A 24,739-nucleotide genomic window follows, 5' to 3' on the forward strand; every position below is an offset into this window, starting at 1 on the left:
GGCTTCCGTTTGTCCGAACCATCGAGTGAGCACAACCGGTCCCCCAGTTCCATCAAAAGTGTGAGGTTTGCACCCCATGAAGGATTTGTAGGAGCACCTTTCGCTTGAGTTACCGGCTCCTTGATTGTTGTTGTGGTTGTTGTTATTGTTATTATTGGAAGAGTGACCGGCCATGGCCGCCTCTACGGCGGTGGCTACCATCCGTTGAAGGGCTTGTGCGGGTGTTTCGTTGCATGGCACACGGCGAGGAGGCATTGTTCCTTCAAAACACAAGAATATCATTGATTAGTATTCTCAATAATACTAACCGTGATATTGAATAAGGATAGAGAGAAAATTTTTTCTTGACTTGCCTTAAATTCTCTATGTCATAATGTCAGAACGTCCATGTGAATCACCGTAATATAATCCCGGAAATTATTTTACCATGATTCACATTTGCATTTAACATTACTTCATAGGGTCAAGGTGGCGTGTCAACTAAATTTAACAATGTAAGATTAAGATCGAATAAGAGTTAGATATGAATAGAAACGTTCAAGTATAAATGCACAAGTAGTCAAGTAATTCCTACTTCAAGTCTATATGCCGGTCGTAGTCTAGATCCACTAATGTACCCTATGACTAGGGGTCGACACCAATGAACTCTAAATCCCTACAACCAACGCTCTGATACCATCTGTAGCGACCCGACCAAATTGTCATTGACGGCGCCGTCTACATAGGTCCCGTTATGTGATCATAAGACTTTAAGACAACGTTTGACCAAAAGATATGTCGCATTCATTTCAAAAGTTAGGATGTTTCAAGGTTTACAAAAGTAGTTCAACGACTAAATATGTTACAACAATTAAAATACAATTGAAATCTATGCGACACAATTTAAGTATCAAAAGTCGCTCCAGTATGCATATATACTCGACATCCAAGCAAGTATCAAAAAGAGTGCGGAAGCATGTATCACATAAGATTCAAGGACCTGAGAAAACATATAGAAAACTGTCAACGAAAACGTTGGTGAAAACATAGGTGTTTTAGTAAACGTTGTAATTGAACCACAAGATTTAATATAAGTTGATTATCTAAATCGTTTGCATTCCAAAGTTTTTGTATATAACGCGAGCACCCAATTATCAAACTTAACTGTTTTGTACCCTGTTACGTAGTTTTAGAACATACACTATACTCGAAATTATATTTCATCCGCTAACGGTAGCGAACCGTCCGAATGAGTCTCGTCAAGCCCATGTGATCACATAATATAAGTTCTCGTTTACACCCTGCAAGTGTAACTAATGATAATTGAATTGAGGCTTTTTCTTCAAACTCGCACGCGGAATGTTTGTTTTCGTACTTATGTTCAAAGCATAAAAGTATGATACGTATATGTTTCTCATCCCATAGTTTAAAAGTATAAAAGTTGTTGAAAGATGGGACTATGATCTCACCTTGAGTGCACGAGTAAAAGTACTTCGCAAGTATACGTGTGCAAAGAACAATGCTAGTCTTGACCTAAACAAATAAGTCGTATCAATAACGGTAATCACGATTGGTCAAAGATGTTCAATTAGTCCTATGGCTCGTTACGACTCGATTATATAGCATGTGAATCAATTTATCAAGTTTCATGCACGTTACAAGTAGTTAAGCATTTTAGAACAATCGTATAAATGTTTGGTTAAGTTTGACTAAAAGTCAAACTTGGTCTAAGTCAAAGTCAACGGGGTCGGGTCGGGCATCCGACAATTTTTCCATGATGAGGAATCATATATGAGCACATTTGTCAAATTTCATGTTAATCGGAGTTACGGTTAAGAGGAAAAGTTTTTATGAAGAAGAAAACACAAATAAAAAGCAATTGGGCAGATGCGCGGCGCGCACTTCAACGTGGAACCAGGTCAGAAATCGACTAAAGTGGGCAATCATTTGGATTTTCTGATTTGCACAACGCGCTGAGGTGTGCGCGGTGCGCATGCCTGGAAAAATGCTGGGTTGCAGAAAATTGGCTAAGTCTCGAACCAAAACCCAAGTTAACATAATTCATGAACCGAAAACATTCAAAACAGATACCATATATCGTTGGAAAGGTAATTTTGCGAGGAACACAAGTAAACACATTTCAACAATCAAATTATCATTTGCAATAAACAAAACCAAGTGGAAAGCTCATTAAATACCCACCATTAATGCTTTCAAGTCCATAAATGCATATTTATGATTCGGGAATTAAATGCATACATATCATATGCCGTTTTGTAGGTAATTATGCATACAATACTCTTATGCACTCTCAATTAACATTCCAAAGCATTAAATGCATTTATATTCCATTTTACTTCTATCAAACCCTAATTCAAGAACCACAAAATCATTAATCATAATAGTGAAGTTTTCTTAATCAACATACACATCAAATTGAAGCTAATGATGCTAGGAACACATTTAATACTTGCACTTTATCATAACAACAACATTAAATCATCCAAAAATCAAAATAAAACACACACTTTTCAAGTTCATGCTAGTTACATTTAAACAACGAGATCAAGCATATAAATCATATATTCATATTAGACTTGAGCCATAGACACTAATTAACAACTTTATAAGTTAAAAACATCAAGAACACAAAATCTAGGGATTTTAGAAAGTTACCCAAATGAGATGTAATCAGTATGGATTCGAAGAGGAAGATGCAAGGATTTTGAATATGTAATTTGTTTGGATTGATGCTTGCTCGATTTGATTTAGATGATGAATCTTTGTATTGGAGAGAAAATGGTGAAAGTATGAAAAGAAAAGGGAAATGAAAATGGATAAATGAATGGATGAGGAAGAGTGTTGACTCTTTGACCTAGTCACCTCTTTGCTCTTTTGACAAGCTTAGTCCCTCAACTTTGGAAACGGATGCGTGAATTACCTAAACGAGAAAATTTTAAAACGCGTGTCAATGGGAGATGTTATAAATATATAACGTACTTTAAATAGTTAGATGGAAATTTAACAGAAAAAGGCGGAATGTTACATTACCTACTCCTTAAAAGAAATTTCGTCCCGAAATTTAAGTAGGCGTAGTAGTCGTTGTTTCTTTCTCGAGATCTTGCGTTTCCGGATCCGCGAATAAGTGAGGGTATTTATTTTGCATTTGATCTTGCCTTTCCCAAGTAAACTCGGGTCCTCTTTTGGCGTTCCAACGGACCTTAACAATCAGGATTCGGCTTTGTTTTAACGTTTTGACGGAGGAGTCCACAATTTCAACCGGTTCCTCCTCAAAATGAAGTTTGTCATCAATAGTAAGTTCGTCGAGAGGGATGACGATATCGGGTTCGGCAAGACACTTTTTCAAGTTGGATACATGGAAGGTAGGATGAACGGAGCTCAATTGAGGCAGAAGATCTAAATGATAAGCAACGGTTCCAACACGCTCCAAGATTTCAAAAGGACCAATATACCGTGGATTTAGCTCCCCGCGTTTCCCAAAATGGATCACACCCTTTCAAAGTGCGACATTTAACATTACGCGGTCACCGACTTGAAATTCGAGGTCGTTGCGTCTTTTGTCGGTATAGCTCTTTTGACGACTTCGGGCCGTCCGGAGTCTATCTCGGATTTGAACGATCTTCTCGGTAGTTTCGTGAATAAGTTCAGGTTCGATGATTTACACGTCGCCTACTTCGGCCCAACAAAGAGGAGAACGACATTTTCGGCCAAATAGTGCTTCGAATGGTGCGGCGTTAATACTCGCATGATAGCTATTGTTGTAAGAGAACTCGGCTAGTGACAAATGCTTTTCCCAAGCTTTTCCGAAGTCGACAATGCAAGCTCGTAGCATATCTTCCAAAGTTTGAATTGTGCGTTTGCTTTGCCCATCGGTTTGTGGATGATATGCGGTGCTCATGTCCAATCGCGTTCCCAACACTTCTTATAAGGTATGCCAAAATCTAGAAACAAAACGGCCATCTCGGTCGGAAATAATCAATAAAGGTACACCGTGACGGACTACGATCTCTTTGATGTAAAGTTGTGCAAGCTTTTCCATTTTGTCGGTTTTCTTCATGGCTAGGAAGTGGACGGATTTGGTGAGACAGTCAACAATAACCCAAATGGTATCGTAACCGCCCGTCGTTTTTGGTAGCTTGGTGATGAAGTCCATCGTTATTCTTTCCCACTTCCATTGCGGGATTTCGGGTTGTTGAAGTAACCCGGATGGCCTTTGGTGCTCGTCTTTGACTTTGGAGCAAGTTAGGCATTTTCCGACATAAGTACCGACGTCCCTCTTAATGTTCGGTCACCAATATTGTTTTTTAAGGTCGTGGTACATCTTATTGGCACCGGGGTGAATCGAGTATCGTGACTTGTGGGCTTCATCTAAGATGAGGTTTCGTAAATCCCCATATCTAGGCACCCAAATCCTTCCGGCGAAATATCGAAGTCCGGTCTCCTTAACTTCGAATCGAGAGACGAGAATGTTTAAAAGTTCATGCGTAATGTTTTTGTCCTTGAGAGCCTTCTCTTGGGCCACACGGATTTGGTTATTGAGGTTGGTGTGGATAGTGATGTTTGAAGCTCTGACACGAAGAGGCACCGTCTTTCTTTTCGACTTAAGGCATCGGCTACTACATTTGCCTTTCCAGGATGGTAACGAAGCTCGAAATCATAATCGTTTAAGGTTTCAATCCACCATCGTTGTCTCATGTTTAGTTGCTTTTGGTCGAAGATGTGTTGGAGACTTTTGTGATCGGTAAAGATAGTACTCTTGGTCCCATAAAGATAGTGTCTCCACATTTTAAGTGCAAAGACAACGGCTCCGAGTTCAGATAGTGTCTCCACATTGATAAAGATAGTGTCTCCACATTGATTAAGTCGACTACGAACCTATCAGATGAATTGGGGGTAGCTGATTGATGGATTCATTCTAGTGACACCGCTTTCGGAGCTTAGGTGACTATCCATATCGGAATAGCTGTCGGAATAACTATCAGAATAGCTATCGAAATTTGAGGGACTCGAACTGGTTGAGGGATTCATCTCATACGATCAGATGAAGGATTTTCGATAAGAAATAGATTACAGGATGTAGATTAGTACCCTACAATACATAATTTACAATTACATATGCATATATAATACTAAAATCCCATAAGTTACAGAGGGATCTACGAAAGCTGTCAGGCAAAGGTAACAATAACAGATACGCTAAGATATGAATTTATCTATACACTGTCTATGCAATAGAGGCAGTAAGACATGTCTAGATTTTAAGAATGATAAGCAAATAATTTTCGACACTAAATGATAAGCAAAAATTTTGACATGCAGACACGGTCGAAGTCCAGACTTACTAATGCATCCTAACGACTTATCAGTTAGACACACTAATGCAGACCTGGTTCGCTAAGACCACCGCTCTGATACCAACTAAAAAGACCCGTCCTAATCCATCCGGACAAAGTCCGTATCGATTATAAACGATTCACAATAGTTGATTACATCACGAGGTACTTGACCTCTATATGATACATTTTACAAACATTGCATTCGTTTTTGAAAAGACAATATTTTATTACATCGAAAGTTGATGGCATGCATACCATTTCATAATATGTAACGACCCGCACTTTTTCGATCATTCTATACTTATAAGATTAATATTTACATAAATTAAACCTTGCCAACATGATAAGCAATCCAAATTGTCGAGATTTATATTTCCGAAAAGAGTTTTACACAACGTTTGACCGTCTAGTTTGACCGATGATATCACGAACTATACAATATATGATAATTATACGTTTGTGTATATAAATGTATATATACATATTTAACATGATTAATAAATGTTTTAATATCTCATTTTGTATTAATAACAACAAGTTATATGTGTATTTTGAAACTACTAACTTAAGTTTTCAAAACAATAACTATACGTAACGTTATTTGACATAAATACTTAAGACTTATAATGTTATACATATATTGTATAAGTAATGTATTTAATTACTTTTAAAGAACTTAAATACATAAAACCATATAAGTGTATTCACAAAAGATAGCTATATTTGAATCCTCATTTCATTTTTCACAAAATTTCTATACGTATACCTAGAGTATTTGTACTCGTATCATACCAAGCTTCTATACGTATTTACTATTGGTATATACACATCAAATCACCACCTAACCAGCCCTTATTCATGCCTTATGTATAAGGTAATTACTTTTGAATCATTGCAAGACTAATTACAAAAATACAAACTAAAATTTTGTCATGTTATCCTTAAAGATCACATTTTTAGGAGTATATATGTATCATCATTTTTGATTCATTTTTACTTCAATCTCTTAACTAAAAACACACACTCTTTCTTACTCTCTAAACTCCATAACAATCCAGCAAAGTTCCATAAAGATCTAGCTTCAAAAACCATACTAAAACACCATAAGAAAACCATACAAAAACACTTCAAGAAAACCCTCCAAGAACAACAACTTACTCCCAATCTTTCATCCACTTCTATCACCCTTTTGATTCTAGCTTCTTACTCCTCTTTTACAGCAAACTTATCCAAGGAACTTGAGGTAGAATCTATGTTCATAACCTTATTCAATTCATATATATATAGCTATCTTATTTTGTGGTACAAAAGTTTAACAACAAGAACATAGTTTGAATGTTTTCAAACTTGTTTGCAAACTAAATAGATCCTTCTAACTTAACTTTTAAAATACTTCAAGACATGTAACATAACTTATTTATATGTTAATTTAACAAGGTAAAACTTGGTTTTTCAAAGTATAAGTATTTTTAGAAAAATGGTCATTAAATGATTTTGTTGTAACAAAAATGTTTAACTTCATATGTTTCACTAATGTTTCACTTATGCCGTATGATTTTGAATACAAACCAAGGTATTTACAGTTCATAGTCTTAAAGAAGAACTCGATCCAAGAAGATGGCAATTTGAATCAACGAAAACGGATTTGTAACGAAGAAACTATGACCGAAACAAAATTGGTTATCCTAGATCATTTCAACTACGGGATCAATTGGAAAAAAATGATATAAATCACATATTTCTAAGATAACATGATATTTTATATATATGTACTTATAATTCAATTTTATATGGTTCAGGATCACCCGTAAACAATACGAGAAGATTAATCATAAGATCCCATGTTTGTACGCAACACGTCATTTGACAACACCGGTACTTTATGTACGCAACACGTCATTTGACAACACCGGTACCGTGGGTCAAGATTAATCTCGACCAACACATATACGATGGGGTTTTGTTGATTTCGTTGGGGGTTTTATTTATTTCATTGCGGGTATATTAAACATCTAAAAATGAACCATTAAAATTGAATTACTAACATCGGACTGCTAACTACGGACTAAGGAATTATTCAAAGTATTAAAAGTATAACAAGTATATATTTATAACGTTTGTTTAAAAATGAAAACATATTGATATATTATATATGGATAGGTTCGTGATATCAACCGGAAGACCGAGTCAAATTATTTATATCATCAAGACAAGAGTGAGTATATAGTCCCACTTTTAAACTCTAAATATTTCGGGATGAGAATACATGTATTTTATGTTTTACGATATGGACACAAGTAACTGAAAAATATATTCTACGTTGAGTTGTACCACTGGCATACTTCCCTGTAGCTTGGTAACTAATATTTACAGCGGTATTGTAAACGCGAATCCTGTTGGTAGATCTATCGGGCCTGACAACCCCAACCGGACTGGACGACCAGTATTCAACGGTTGCACAGTACTTCGTTTTGTGACTACACCTTGGTACGGTGTAGTAAGATTTCATATTAAAGGGAATATGCGACATTGAATGTTAAGTATGGTTACCAAGTGCTCAACCACTTAGAATATTTTTATGAAACTGTTTATATACGAAATCTTGTGGTCTATATATATATATTGCTGCCGGCACTAAACCTATATCTCACCAACTTTATGTTGACCTTTTAAAACATGTCTATTCTCAGGTGATTTCTAAAGCTTCCGCTGCATCATGTTGAACCTAAGCAGGATATTGCGTACTCATATTTGTGTCAAAAATAAAACTGCATATCCGAGGAGTTGTACTGTAACTTATGGTCGAAATCGTGTTGTTATCATTATTTGTAAAGTTTGTAAGTCGAAGATTATCGCTAAACGATAATCATCTTTTTATTGTCCAAAGCTTGTAACAAAAATAATGGTTATGGTTTGTAATGTATAATATATGCAGTTTTCTTTTAAAAATGTCTCATATAGAGGTCAATACCTCGCAATGAAATCATACGTTATCTAACGCGTTCTTATGGTTAAGGACGGGTTATGACATGTGGTATCAGAGTGGTGGTCTTAGCGAACCAGGTTTGCATTAGTGTGTCTAACTGATAAGTCGTTAGGATACATTAGTAAGTCTGGACTTTGACCGGATCTGATTTAACAACCATTGCTTATCATTGTTGGTTAAAATTTATATGTAAATATTATGTAGTACTAATGGGTTAGTTGTTATGTGATAGATGTCGGGCTCGAAACTTATTATCACATTCAGCGACTCCGAATCAGAATCTTCAGATGGCGTTTCAGTCATTAACCTATCCGATGACGAAAATAATATCTTTGGGGAAGACTCACAAATTCCGGATGAACCAACTATAGGGAACCCGGAAAGTGAACCCAAGGAGGAAAGTGAACCCGAGGAAGAAATACAGGAAATTACAAAAGACAAGTTCGAATTAGGAAAGAAACGAAAGGCTAATGAATTAGAAAATTCAAATCCCGAGTTTAGTAAGGATGATGTGGCACCAACTCCACTAGACACTACCACCCCTATTCCCGCTATTCCTATTCGTTCTATCCCGGCATCCAGTTCTTCAGCCCCACCGCCAAAATATAGGCAGACAGCTAGGATAAGCGTTAGGCCATTCCTTGAACCTAAACGTCCTAGAAAATAGACCAAACGATGCGCTGCCGTATTAAACCATGGGATCATATAATGTTTTGTATAATATTATTAGAGTGGTTTGCTTAATGTTCGATGTAAGATAAGCATATGTAAAATAGTGAAGTATGAAATGCAATAATTTTCCATGGTTAAGTATTATTTAGATTGTAGTAATTGGTTCTGTACTAAGCTATTAAGTATGAACATTAACGGGTAGGTACTACCCTAGATATAATTATAAAACGCTAATAAGAAGAAAAGGCTTTTATAATAATATCTAGTTCATATTATTAACAAGCTATAATGTACTATAAATACACACTACATCTATAATATTCCATGTGAATAATTATTTTCTTTCATTAGGAAATGGCGCGATTGAATCGAATGACGGAACAAGAAGTCGAGGAATTCATCAACCAGCGAGTCAATGACAGAATGTTATGGGTCGAAGCTGCAAGAGCTGCTGCAGTTAACCCAAATCCTCGTGTAGGATGCACCTACAAGACGTTTCAAGCTTGCAAGCCCTCATCATTCAGTGGAACGGAAGGACCGATCGGTTTAACCCGGTGGATAGAAAAGATGGAGACTGTGTTTAAAATCAGTGGTTGTGTTGAAAAGGACATGACCAAGTATGCATCGTGCACTTTACAAGATAGTGCACTCACGTGGTGGAAAAATTATGTGAAGGCTGTAGGAGGAGATGTAGCTTATGATACTCCATGGGAAGAATTCAAAATAATGTTAATCAACGAGTATTGTCCAAGGAACGAGGTTAGGAAGTTGGAAGATGAATTACGAAGCCTGAAGGTTGTTGGAACTGAAATCACCAACTACAATAAGCGATTCATGGAATTAGTTTTGCTATGTCCTGAATTGGTTCCAACCGAAGAATGAAAGATTGAAATGTACAAAGATGGTTTGCCCAAAAAGGTCAAGGCAAATGTTACAGCATCGAAACCTAAGACAATTCATGAAGCTATAACCATGGCAAACGAGCTAATGGATCAGGTCATCATGGATAAGAAAGTATCCAATACTGATGTGAAGGTATCAGGTAACAAAAGAAAGTGGAATGGAAATTATGATCGAGGTAACCAACAACAATCTTTTAAGAAACAAGAAATCACGCAAGGTGCGGGTAGTGGTTTAAGCTTTGGTTACAAAGGACAAAATCCTTTATGTAACCGATGCCACAAACATCACTCTGGCTACTGTAATGTGGTATGCAACAAATGTAATCGAAAGGGTCATCTTGCTGAAGATTGTAGGGCTCTCGTTACAAATACAAATGGTACCAAGACTCCTGCCACCAATGCAAATAGAACTGCTTTGGCTACCGTTACTTGTTTTGGGTGTGGAAAACAAGGTCACTATAAGAGCCAGTGTCCGAATCCAGAGAAGAATAATGGATCTGCACGTGGAAGAGCATTTGTTATTAATGCTAGAGAGGCGTGTGAAGACCCGGAGCTTGTTACGGGTACGTTTACCATTAATAACTTATTCGCATCTATTATATTTGATACTGGTGCCGATAGAAGTTACGTGAGTAGAGGCTTTTACGCTAAATTGAATTGTTCATCATTACCTCTAGATGCTAAGTACATGATTGAGTTAGCTAATGGTAAACTAATTAAAGCCGATAAAATTTGTCGTGATTGTGAAATAAATTTAGCCGGAGAAACGTTTAAAATTGACTTAATACCCGTAGAATTAGGAAGTTTTGATGTAATAGTCGGCATGGACTGGATGTCCAAAGTAGGAGCTGAAGTTGTGTGTGCCAAGAAGGCAATTCGCATTCCTTGTAAGGATAAAATGCCGGTGATGATTTATGGAGAGAAGGGTAACTCAAAGCTAAAACTCATTAACTGTTTGAAAGCCAAGAAGTGTTTAGAAAAGGGATGTTATGCTATTCTAGCACATGTTAATAAAGTCGAAAAGAAAGAAAAAGAGAAGTGCATCAACGACGTGCCTGTGGCAAGAGATTTTCCTGAAGTTTTTCCGGAAGAGTTGCCGGGATTACCTCCATTTAGATCTGTAGAATTTCAAATAGATTTAGTACCAGGAGCTGCACCAGTTGCCCGTGCTCCATATAGACTTGCACCGTCTGAGTTAAAAGAACTTCAGAGTCAGTTAAAAGAATTACTGGATCGTGGATTCATACGACCAAGTACTTCACCGTGGGGAGCTCCGATTCTATTTGTTAAAAAGAAAGATGGATCTTTTAGGATGTGTATAGATTATCGTGAATTAAATAAGTTAACTATCAAGAATCGGTATCCACTACCGAGAATTGATGACTTATTTGATCAACTGCAAGGATCATGTGTTTATTCAAAAATCGACCTAAGATCGGGTTATCATCAATTACGTGTCAAAGAAGAGGACATTCCGAAAACTGCTTTTCGGACACGTTATGGTCAATACGAATTTTTGGTCATGCCGTTTGGATTGACGAATGCGCCAGCTGTATTCATGGACCTCATGAATCGAGTTTGTAGTCCATATTTAGATAAGTTTGTTATCGTTTTCATTGATGATATTCTTATCTATTCCAAGAGTGAGCAAGAGCATGAACAGCATTTAAGGTTGATATTAGAGTTGTTGAGAAAAGAACAGCTATATGCTAAATTTTCTAAATGTGCTTTCTGGTTGAAAGAAGTGCAATTTCTTGGCCAAGTTGTTAGTAGCAAAGGAATTCAGGTTGATCCAGCAAAAATTGAAGCCATTGAAAAATGGGAGACTCCTAAAACACCAATGCAGATACGCCAATTTTTGGGTTTAGCCGGTTATTATAGAAGGTTTATTCAAGATTTTTCCCGAATAGCTAAGCCGTTGACAGCATTAACGCAAAAAGGGAAGAAATACGAATGGACCTCGGAACAGGAGAACGCATTTCAATTACTGAAGAAGAAGTTAACTACGGCGCCTATTTTATCGTTACCTGAAGGGAACGATGATTTTGAAATATATTGTGACGCTTCGCGACAAGGTTTTGGTTGCGTTCTTATGCAACGGAAGAAAGTTATTGCATACGCATCCCGACAATTGAAGATTCATGAGCGGAATTATACGACGCATGATTTAGAACTGGGAGCAGTCGTGTTTGCATTGAAGATATGGAGACACTACTTGTATGGGGTTAAATGCACTGTGTTCACTGATCATAAAAGTCTTCAACATATTTTTGATCAGAAACAGCTGAACATGAGGCAACGTAGGTGGGTCGAGTTAATAAATGACTATGATTGTGAAATTCGTTATCATCCCGGGAAAGAGAATGTGGTGGCTGACGCACTAAGCAGAAAGGAACGAGAACCAATTCGAGTACGAGCGATGAACATAAAAATTCGCATGAATCTCAACTCACAAATCAAAGAAGTTCAACGAGAAGCACTTACTAAAGAAAATATAGGAAATGAAATAATGAAGAAGTATGAGAAGCAACTCGTTATACGGGAAGATGGAATTCGATATTTTGCAAATCGTATTTGGGTACCGAAGTTGGGTGGATTAAGAAGTTGATATTGAATGAGGCACATAAGACAAGATACTCGATACATCCTGGAGTTGGAAAGATGTATCAAGATCTTAGGACACGTTATTGGTGGCCTAATTTAAAGACAGATGTTGCAACATATGTTGGGGAATGTTTGACTTGTTCTAAAGTCAAAGCAGAACACCAAAAGCCGTCAGGATTACTTCAGCAACCAGAAATCCCAGAATGGAAATGGGATGGCATTACCATGGATTTCATCACGAAGTTACCAAAGACTGCATGGGGATATGATACCATTTGGGTGATTGTTGACCGTCTCACCAAATCTGCACATTTCTTGCCTATAAAGGAAACGGATAGAATGGAGAAACTATTACGATTGTATATAAAGGAAGTTGTTTCAAGGCATGGAATACCTATTTCCATTATATCCGATCGTGATAGTAGATTTACCTCAAAGTTCTGGCAATCACTACAGGAGGCACTAGGAACTCGGTTGGATATGAGTACCGCATATCATCCACAAACCGATGGACAGAGTGAAAGAACGATTCAGACTCTCGAAGACATGCTCAGGGCATGTGTGATCGATTTTGGAAACGGATGGGATAAATATCTACCGTTAGCAGAATTCTCGTACAATAATAGTTATCATGCGAGCATTGGAGCTGCGCCATTCGAAGCATTGTATGGAAGGAAGTGTAGATCTCCTATCTGTTGGAATGAAGTAGGAGATCGACAATTAATTGGTCCCGAGATCATACATGAAACGACTGAGAGAATAGTGCAAATCAAGGAGAGATTGAAAACAGCCCGTAGTCGCCAAAAGAGCTACGCCGATGTCCGAAGGAAACCATTAGAGTTTCAGGTCGGGGACATGGTTATGCTAAAGGTGTCACCTTGGAAAGGTGTAATACGTTTCGGCAAAAGGGGTAAATTGAACCCAAGGTACGTAGGCCCGTTCAAGATTATCGAACGCATTGGACCGGTAGCTTATCGGCTCGAGTTACCGCAACAACTCGCCGGAGTACATAATACCTTTCAGGTCTCAAACCTTAAGAAGTGTCTTGCAAAGGAAGACCTTACCATTCCTCTTGAAGAAATCCATGTCGATGAGAAACTACAATTCGTCGAAGAACCAATCGAAATCATGGACCGTGAAGTTAAACAGCTCAAACAGAGCAATATACCGATTGTTAAGGTTCGTTGGAATGCTAGAAGAGGTCCCGAGTTTACTTGGGAACGAGAGGATCAGATGAAGCAAAAGTATCCACACTTGTTTCTCGATGACGCAAAATAGGTACAATTTTAAAATTTCGGGACGAAATTTATTTAACGGGGAGGTAATGTAACGACCCGCACTTTTTCGATCATTCTATACTTATAAGATTAATATTTACATAAATTAAACCTTGCCAACATGATAAGCAATCCAAATTGTCGAGATTTATATTTCCGAAAAGAGTTTTACACAACGTTTGACCGTCTAGTTTGACCGATGATATCACGAACTATACAATATATGATAATTATACGTTTGTGTATATAAATGTATATATACATATTTAACATGATTAATAAATGTTTTAATATCTCATTTTGTATTAATAACAACAAGTTATATGTGTATTTTGAAACTACTAACTTAAGTTTTCAAAACAATAACTATACGTAACGTTATTTGACATAAATACTTAAGACTTATAATGTTATACATATATTGTATAAGTAATGTATTTAATTACTTTTAAAGAACTTAAATACATAAAACCATATAAGTGTATTCACAAAAGATAGCTATATTTGAATCCTCATTTCATTTTTCACAAAATTTCTATACGTATACCTAGAGTATTTGTACTCGTATCATACCAAGCTTTTATACGTATTTACTATTGGTATATACACATCAAATCACCACCTAACCAGCCCTTATTCATGCCTTATGTATAAGGTAATTACTTTTGAATCATTGCAAGACTAATTACAAAAATACAAACTAAAATTTTGTCATGTTATCCTTAAAGATCACATTTTTAGGAGTATATATGTATCATCATTTTTGATTCATTTTTACTTCAATCTCTTAACTAAAAACACACACTCTTTCTTACTCTCTAAACTCCATAACAATCCAGCAAAGTTCCATAAAGATCTAGCTTCAAAAACCATACTAAAACACCATAAGAAAACCATACAAAAACACTTCAAGAAAACCCTCCAAGAACACCAACTTACTCCCAATCTTTCATCCACTTCTATCACCCTTTTGATTCTAGCTTCTTACTCCTCTTTTACAGCAAACTTATCCAAGGAACTTGAGGTAGAATCTATGTTCATAACCTTATTCAATTCATATATATATAGCTATCTTATTTTGTGGTACAAAAGTTTAACAACAAGAACATAGTTTGAATGTTTTCAAACTTGTTTGCAAACTAAATAGATCCTTCTAACTTAACTTTTAAAATACTTCAAGACATGTAACATAACTTATTTATATGTTAATTTAACAAGGTAAAACTTGGTTTTTCAAAGTATAAGTATTTTTAGAAAAATGGTCATTAAATGATTTTGTTGTAACAAAAATGTTTAACTTCATATGTTTCACTAATGTTTCACTTATGCCGTATGATTTTGAATACAAACCAAGGTATTTACAGTTCATAGTCTTAAAGAAGAACTCGATCCAAGAAGATGGCAATTTGAATCAACGAAAACGGATTTGTAACGAAGAAACTATGACCGAAACAAAATTGGTTATCCTAGATCATTTCAACTACGGGATCAATTGGAAAAAAATGATATAAATCACATATTTCTAAGATAACATGATATTTTATATATATGTACTTATAATTCAATTTTATATGGTTCAGGATCACCCGTAAACAATACGAGAAGATTAATCATAAGATCCCATGTTTGTACGCAACACGTCATTTGACAACACCGGTACTTTATGTACGCAACACGTCATTTGACAACACCGGTACCGTGGGTCAAGATTAATCTCGACCAACACATATACGATGGGGTTTTGTTGATTTCGTTGGGGGTTTTATTTATTTCATTGCGGGTATATTAAACATCTAAAAATGAACCATTAAAATTGAATTACTAACATCGGACTGCTAACTACGGACTAAGGAATTATTCAAAGTATTAAAAGTATAACAAGTATATATTTATAACGTTTGTTTAAAAATGAAAACATATTGATATATTATATATGGATAGGTTCGTGATATCAACCGGAAGACCGAGTCAAATTATTTATATCATCAAGACAAGAGTGAGTATATAGTCCCACTTTTAAACTCTAAATATTTCGGGATGAGAATACATGTATTTTATGTTTTACGATATGGACACAAGTAACTGAAAAATATATTCTACGTTGAGTTGTACCACTGGCATACTTCCCTGTAGCTTGGTAACTAATATTTACAGCGGTATTGTAAACGCGAATCCTGTTGGTAGATCTATCGGGCCTGACAACCCCAACCGGACTGGACGACCAGTATTCAACGGTTGCACAGTACTTCGTTTTGTGACTACACCTTGGTACGGTGTAGTAAGATTTCATATTAAAGGGAATATGCGACATTGAATGTTAAGTATGGTTACCAAGTGCTCAACCACTTAGAATATTTTTATGAAACTGTTTATATACGAAATCTTGTGGTCTATATATATATATTGCTGCCGGCACTAAACCTATATCTCACCAACTTTATGTTGACCTTTTAAAACATGTCTATTCTCAGGTGATTTCTAAAGCTTCCGCTGCATCATGTTGAACCTAAGCAGGATATTGCGTACTCATATTTGTGTCAAAAATAAAACTGCATATCCGAGGAGTTGTACTGTAACTTATGGTCGAAATCGTGTTGTTATCATTATTTGTAAAGTTTGTAAGTCGAAGATTATCGCTAAACGATAATCATCTTTTTATTGTCCAAAGCTTGTAACAAAAATAATGGTTATGGTTTGTAATGTATAATATATGCAGTTTTCTTTTAAAAATGTCTCATATAGAGGTCAATACCTCGCAATGAAATCATACGTTATCTAACGCGTTCTTATGGTTAAGGACGGGTTATGACATAATATATATAACTATAACTGACTTAATATTAATCTTGATGAACTCAACGACTCGAATGCAACGTCTTTTGAAATATGTCATGAATGACTCCAAGTAATATCCCTAAAATGAGCAAATGCACAGCGGAAGATTTCTTTCATATCTGAGAATAAACATGCTTTAAAGTGTCAACCAAAAGGTTGGTGAGTTCATTAGTTTAACATAAATAACCATTTTCATCATTTTAATAGACCACAAGATTTCCATATTCAGTTCTCATAAATATACGTCCCATGCATAGAGACAAAATATCATTCATATGGATTGAACACCTGGTAATCGATATTCACAATATGCATATAAGAATATCCCCATCATTCCGGGATCCTCCTTCGGACATGATATAAATTTCGAAGTACTAAAGCATCCGGTACTTTGGATGGGGCTTGTTGGGCCCGATAGATCTATCTTTAGGATTCGCGTCAATTAGGGTGTCTGTTCCCTAATTCTTAGATTACCAGACTAACTAGGGGCATATTCGGTTTAATAATTCAACCATAAAATGTAGTTTCATTTACTTGTATCTATTTCGTAAAATAATTATAAAAGCAGCGCATGTATTCTCAGTCCCAAAAATATATATATTACAAAAGCATTTAAAAAGGGAGTAATGAAACTCACCATACTGTATTTTGTAGTAAAATTACATATGACGACATTAAACAAGTGTAGGATTGGCCTCAGATTCACGAACCTATATCATTTATATATATATTAACACATATAATTAGCATGTAATAATAATCAAACTACTTTATATATATTAATTTTTTTTATTTAGTAATATATTTGTTATATGTAATTATTTATGTAAATAATGTTATTATGTTTGTAGTAATAATAATTGTAAAAATAATAATACTAGTATTGATATTAATAATTTTAATGATACTTGTAGTGATAATAATGTTAATGGTAATAATAATACAACTTTTAATAATACTAATATTAAATGTGATAGTAATAATATTAGTAATAATAACAACAATAAATATAGTAATAACTAAATTAGAATTTTCTACTAATTTCAATAATGTCAACAGTAATACTAATACTAATAATACTGATAATAATAATACTATAAAAATGATAATTTTTCTAATAATAAAATAATAATAAGTTTTCTTAATGATATTACTAATATAATAATACTAATAATAATAAAACTATAACAAAAGGACTACCTTAATGTATCCAGGCTTTAAAAACAATAAACGTCGCTGCCCGGGTTTGAACCCGAGACCTCTCGCTAAACCCCAACACTCCAAACTATCCATCTGTCATTACATTTCTTGATGTATACCCGGTTTAATTCTATTTGACTCTATTATTTCTGTTTCCTTCAATTTAAGATCATAACATCACCATTATTATTATTCCAAAATTCATAATCATTAACATCTTCAAATTATTAACAATTTCATAATCATAATCTCATCATAATCATCTATCATCATCATCTTTTGGTTACCATATTAATATTATGATATCATCACCATCTAACCACTATCTTCAACGTCTAACACTATCATCATCATCATACGGTACCATATCATCATCATCATACGGTACCATATCATCATCATCATCATCATCAAAACCATAACAACATCATCATAATCGAGCGTCACCATAGTCTTTATCATCATATCACCATCTTCATCATCGTGGTTATCATCATTATTATATTTCTTCTCGTCACCATCATCATTTCACGTAACATCATATCATACATCACGATCTTCATCATAATTAATCTTACCATTCTTAGTAATAACATTCCAATAGGCCAACATTATCTAATTGTCTATGTTTTTGGATCAAACTATTTCATGAGTCCAAATAACACAATTTAACATGGCCCAATAGTTAAATATATTGAAGCCTGCTTTAGCAATTAAATAAGCCCATCAAATAAATTAGTGGACTGTTTGACTCCTTGATTATTGACCAGAATAAAGAAAGAAAGAATAAGAAAAAGCAGCCACTAGTAACCTCTATTAATCACCAAGCAATCATCATTATTCAATATCGCTGTATTGCTACTTTTATCATCATCATAATCGTAATCAAGCTATAGCAGCAGCATCGTTATAACAGCAGTAGAAATATGAATATGACAGCAAACAATAGCAGTAATATAGGTTGAAGATGGTGACTGTTTGGTGGTGTTCACGAAGAAGATAGACAGTAGAGAGAGAGAGAGGAGAGAGAGAGGAGAGAGGTGGTGATTGTGTAGTCATGGTGATGGGTTGTGGGTGTTGAGTAGCTCCAGTTTTTGATGGTTGTGGTGGATATAAGGGTGGCTAGATGGTAGTCTGAGGTGATAGAAGGTGGATGGAGATGATGGTGGCGGTTATAATGGTTTGGGTCAAACAATCAGGAGATAGAGATAGATGATGATCAAAGATGATGATAAATTATTTGATGGTGGTTTACAGACATAGGCAGTAACAATTAATCGATTAAATAGTTACACAAAAGGGATAGGCAGTAACTTGGGTCAGACGAGCAGCAGTCCACCAGGATGGTTTGATTTTGGGTGGTTCTCGGACTGTTATAGCAGCGAATAGAAAGTGGTAGAAGATATTCATACCATATTGAATAGAATAACAGAAGAAGGATCGAGTAATAGCACAAGGGAGAAAGATATACGTGTATGTAATGTGCAAGAAGCAAGTGGGTTTGATGCATACACTTGATGCATATATAAAGTGGGATTGTGAAAGATGGGTACACATACTAAAGATTTAAGAAGTAGTGGGTGTAAAAAAAATGATTATGAAAGGTGATGGGGATAGTTGTCAAAGTGGGGTGGTTTGATTTTTACGTATTACATGTACGAATATAAGTATATAAATATAGATAGAGAGTTGATTAGTTATTTGAAGAGACAGAAAGCAAAAAGAAAACACAAGTGGGTTGAAATCTCTATCTGTATCTGTATGTACGTGTTGTGCATATATAAATAAATATAGATAGTGGAGAAAGTGTGTTGAGTTAGTTATAGTTTGAAATTAAGAACAAAAAGGGTCGGGCAGCGGTATCCAGTTTTGATTTGTAATAGAGACAGGTAGATGATGAATTTGTGACGTTTGTAAAAACAATGGAAAGTAGAATCAATGAATTTGGATTACTTACCCCAATCATGTATGTGTATTTATAATATATATTAATATTAATTAATCAAAAGTTATAGAATGTGAATCCAGCTCACTAAATGAAAAGGGGTGTTGGGTTTGTGGTTGAAAACTATCCATAATCATATGTATATAATCATATACATATACTTACAAATGCAGTTAAAAATAATAATACAATATGAATATTATAATAAGATTAAGGATTATTAAACGTGTCTAACATTCATAGCACCATATTTCCAAACATTTGTGCCTACAGTTTTCTCACGAAGATTATATCATTTACCAAATAAATTTGAAATCATATATATATATATATATACATCCAATATACTTTATATACATGTATATAGATAGATTTATCTTAATAATAATATCATATATTATTTTATTTACATAATTAATGAACTCATATAATATTATAAATTTTATTTCAAATTAATATATGTTGTTCGTGAATCACCGAGAATAGTCGAAGGTCACTGAATCCATGTAAACAATTCCAAAAATTTTGAGACTCAACTTTATAGACTTTGCTTATCGTGTCAAAATCATATAAGGATAAAGTTTACATTTAATCGGAAATTTCCGGGTCGTCACAGTACCTACCCGTTAAAGAAATTTCGTCCCGAAATTTGATTGGGATGGTCATGGCTGTCAATAAATATGTTCTCGTGATGCATATGAGCTAGAAATTAGAGTTTTATCATCATTGAGTAATATCGATAAAACAATTTGATTACGCGAAGAGTATGAGTGAAGCTGTCACAAAAGAGTGAAATGAGAAAATAAAGATTCGCCTTAGCTTTTGACGTAGTCACGTTTGAATTCTGGAACTCGAGGGATTTAAAGATAATTCCTCGATATCTATAAGATCGGATTCTTTAGAATTTAAGGAAATTAGGATCTCTTTAAATTGAATGCGATGATATGTCTTGATTGCTTTGTCCGAAATTTTCATTATAAATTGACTTTTTTTCGTTCCATTATTTTCCACCACTCTCATTTTCTATACTCCATTCCCAAATTCAAAAGATTGTGAAAATGCTTAATTCAGTTCTAATCCTTGTCCTTATCCTGACTATCGCCACAATCATTCTCCTTTTCTAACTTACACCGGAGGAATCTGTTTACTTCTATTATTACCTTAGGGTTATAGTATTTTCATTCTCCCGTGTCTTTATATTGCTATATGCATTGATATACACGGTTTGTAATTTCTGTGTTGTTGTCGAGTTTTATATCTTCCCTTATGTTTCGGAGTTCTTTGCCTTTTTATTCTCTTCTCGACCTCTAGTGAAGCGAGTAATGGTCCAGAATTCATAAGTATGGAGTTTCGAATGATTATAATATATTAAGCAGAAAGGAACGGTAATAGCACGAATTGTTTTGTCAAATTATCAGAATCACTGAGAATAGAACTATCAAGAATATATTTTCTTGATATGTTTAGAGGTTGAATAGAATGAAAGAGTTATGTAACATAACACATGATGATGTTATGATCTGTGAATCATCATGTTCCAATAGAACTTCCAGCATGACTTACTGTAATATAATCACGTTGGCCAAGCATCATTATATTATACTAACTCATGCTTCAATTCCTTACACTTCTCCACAATTCATTCATAATTTATATTTAGATTTTATAGAAGTTTCCAATATAATGAAATACAGAAAGCACGAAGAGGTAGATAATTTCATACAAGAATATTTATGGAAATATCCTCAGAAATATCGAAGATATTTATGATGATATTTTGGACTTTCTAACTTCGAAGTTTGATGAAGAAAAATTTTTCGCAAGATTTTAACATGACTTCGGAGCAAGATATTCTATAAAGATTTCATTAGATCCAGAATTACTTGGATTCTTTGAATATAGGGTATGATCCTTGTATTTGTCCTTGGTCTCCTTCGTGGTTAGCTCAATCCATTTTTCAGTTCCAACCTTTTTTGAGCTTTTCCAACATACTATTCTTTATCATAAAATTTTCGACGATTAAAGTCGTTTACGATTTTTGCTGCTTCATCAGCATTTCGAGGACTAGTTCGTAGTTCGGGGTGTTTTTTCAGAAACTTCACATTCAAGCATGTAAGTCTAGATGATAGACGTTATATGTACACATATAACTGTTGGCATAGGCATGCTGCGAGATTTCAAAATACTGATTGCTAATTCCCGATGATTCGTATGGCAATTCTTGTTACAAGATGCAGATGAGTGAATGATGGGGTTTTGATAAATATAATGATTCTTCGGAAAATCCTAGATCATTACAGTTGCTGATAAGTTTACTGCTAATGTGGTGGAATATATGCGGTTCCCCGGTAACGATGGCGAAAAGGCAACGTATATATCAAGGTTATAATAAGGTTGTTTCGACTGAAAAGTCGAAGTTGACTTGCTGGAGCTGTGACAAAATTGGCGACTTTGAAAAGGGATCTCAAAGTTATTTTTGCTAATAAATGCCAAAGGATCTGACGCGGCTACGTGTTAAAATTTTACTCAGTTGCCGAGAGTTTCTCAGGTGTATAACTATATGCATAAATCTTTCCTTCTGTAGATGAAGTGTCATTGGTTCATCCTCTGGATTGAGGTGTTTTCAAGAATCATGAAAGGTTTGAACGCCGAATGTAATCGTGAAGATACAAATGATGTTTAAGACGAAATCAAGTGGCAACTTGAAGAATTGTTTAGTTTCATATGTTATAATCAATATTTTAATTCATTTTAATTGTCCAATGTTATTAGTCCACAGTTGATAGTCCACAGTTGACAGTCCAATAATTCATATATAGTTTAATATATAATATTCGAATTAATTAATACGTATCGTGACCCGTGTACATGTCTCAGACTCGATCACAACTCAAAGTATATATATTGTTTGAGAATCAACCTCAACCCTGTATAGAGAACTCGATCATTACTGCATATAGAGTGTCTATGGTGATTCCAAATAATATATATAGATGCGTCGATATGATATGTCAAAACCTTGTATACGTGTCCCGAAATTTAAAGTGCGTAAAATAAATAACAGAAATTAAACGACGATAAATTAAAATTGCGAGAATGTAAATTGCGATAATTAAATTGCGATAAATAAAATGTAATCAGTTAGCTAGGAACAATTAGCTAGGAACAGTTAGCGTGGATTCTTAACAAAATTTCTCATAGTTAATTTGTTTGTCTCTAACAAATTTTATTTTGTCAAATGTTTTCTTCATTATGCCACTTGTTGAATTCTGATAAATCAAAATCCAAATATGAAATTGGATGAAAATGGTTATTCTGTGGTGAACGGATTCGTATATCTATGGATGTAAGTAGGATAGTGAATGACTGTTGAATCAGATTCGAAGATTGTACAGTGTAACTTATTAATGTGAAATCTAAATATTCCTCGGGTATTACCTACCCGTTAAAATATTTTCACCATTAACAGTTTGTATGAAAGAATTTTTAATTACAATCTTTATGAAAATATATACATATATATTTTCTTCAGATGTAATCATAGATTTAATGAGTCAATATGATATTAAACTCATTTGATTTACCGTTAGAATAAGAATATATAATCTCTAAAACATTAGAGATTACATAATTGTCATATAGAACGAAGATAAATGATATAGAATGTCATATAGAATGATGATTATGCTCGAGATATAGGATGAGATGTTGAGGCATGGATTGTTGATGGTACTGGTGCTGTTACTGGTGGTACTGTTAGTGCCGGTGATGTTGCTAAAGCTGGTACATTTTGCACCATATTCTCCAGAGCCACTACTCGAGCGCAAAGCTCATTGACTTCTTCTATTACACCGGGATGATTGTCGGTTCGGACGAGCGGATGAATGAGGTTTAGAATTTTAGATAGAATATAATCATGGCGAGATATTCGAGAAATGAGGGTGAAAATGGTGTTTTGGACTAGTTCACTAGTAAGTGCTTCGGGTTCTTCGTCAAGAGGCAATTCGGTTGGTGAAAAGAATCTCCTTCTTCGCGTCTCCATTGATTAAGTCGACTACGAACCTATTAGATGAATTGGGGGTAGCTGATTGATGGATTCATTCTAGTGACACCGCTTTCAGAGCTTAGGTGAATATCCATATCGGAATAGCTGTCGGAATAACTATCGGAATAGCTATCGAAATTTGAGGGACTCGAACTGGTTGAGGGATTCATCTCATACGATCAGATGAAGGATTTTCGATAAGAAATAGATTACAGGATGTAGATTAGTACCCTGTAATACATAATTTACATTTACATATGCATATATAATACTAAAATCCCATAAGTTACAGAGGGATCTACGAAAGCTGTCAGGCAAAGGTAACAATAACAGATACGCTAAGATATGAATTTATCTATACACTGTCTATGCAATAGAGGCAGTAAGACGTGTCTAGACTTTAAGAATGATAAGCAAATAATTTTTGACACTAAATGATAAGCAAAAATTTTGACATGCAGACACGGTCGAAGTCCAGACTTACTAATGCATCCTAACGACTTATCAGTTAGACACACTAATGCAGACCTGGTTCGCTAAGACCACCGCTCTGATACCAACTATAAAGACCCGTCCTAATCCATCCGGAAAAAGTCTGTATCGATTATAAATGATTCACAATAGTTGATTACATCGCGAGGTACTTGACCTCTATATGATACATTTTACAAACATTGCATTCGTTTTAGAAAAGATAATATTTTATTACATCAAAAGTTGACGGCATGCATACCATTTCATAATATATATAACTATAACTGACTTAATATTAATCTTGATGAACTCAAAGACTCGAATGCAACGTCTTTTGAAATATGTCATGAATGACTCCAAGTAATATCCCTAAAATGAGCAAATGCACAGCGGAAGATTTCTTCCGTACCTGAGAATAAACATGCTTTAAAGTGTCAACCAAAAGGTTGGTGAGTTCATTAGT

Source organism: Rutidosis leptorrhynchoides, chromosome 5, assembly GCF_046630445.1.
Source record: "Rutidosis leptorrhynchoides isolate AG116_Rl617_1_P2 chromosome 5, CSIRO_AGI_Rlap_v1, whole genome shotgun sequence".
Classification (NCBI taxonomy): domain Eukaryota; kingdom Viridiplantae; phylum Streptophyta; class Magnoliopsida; order Asterales; family Asteraceae; genus Rutidosis; species Rutidosis leptorrhynchoides.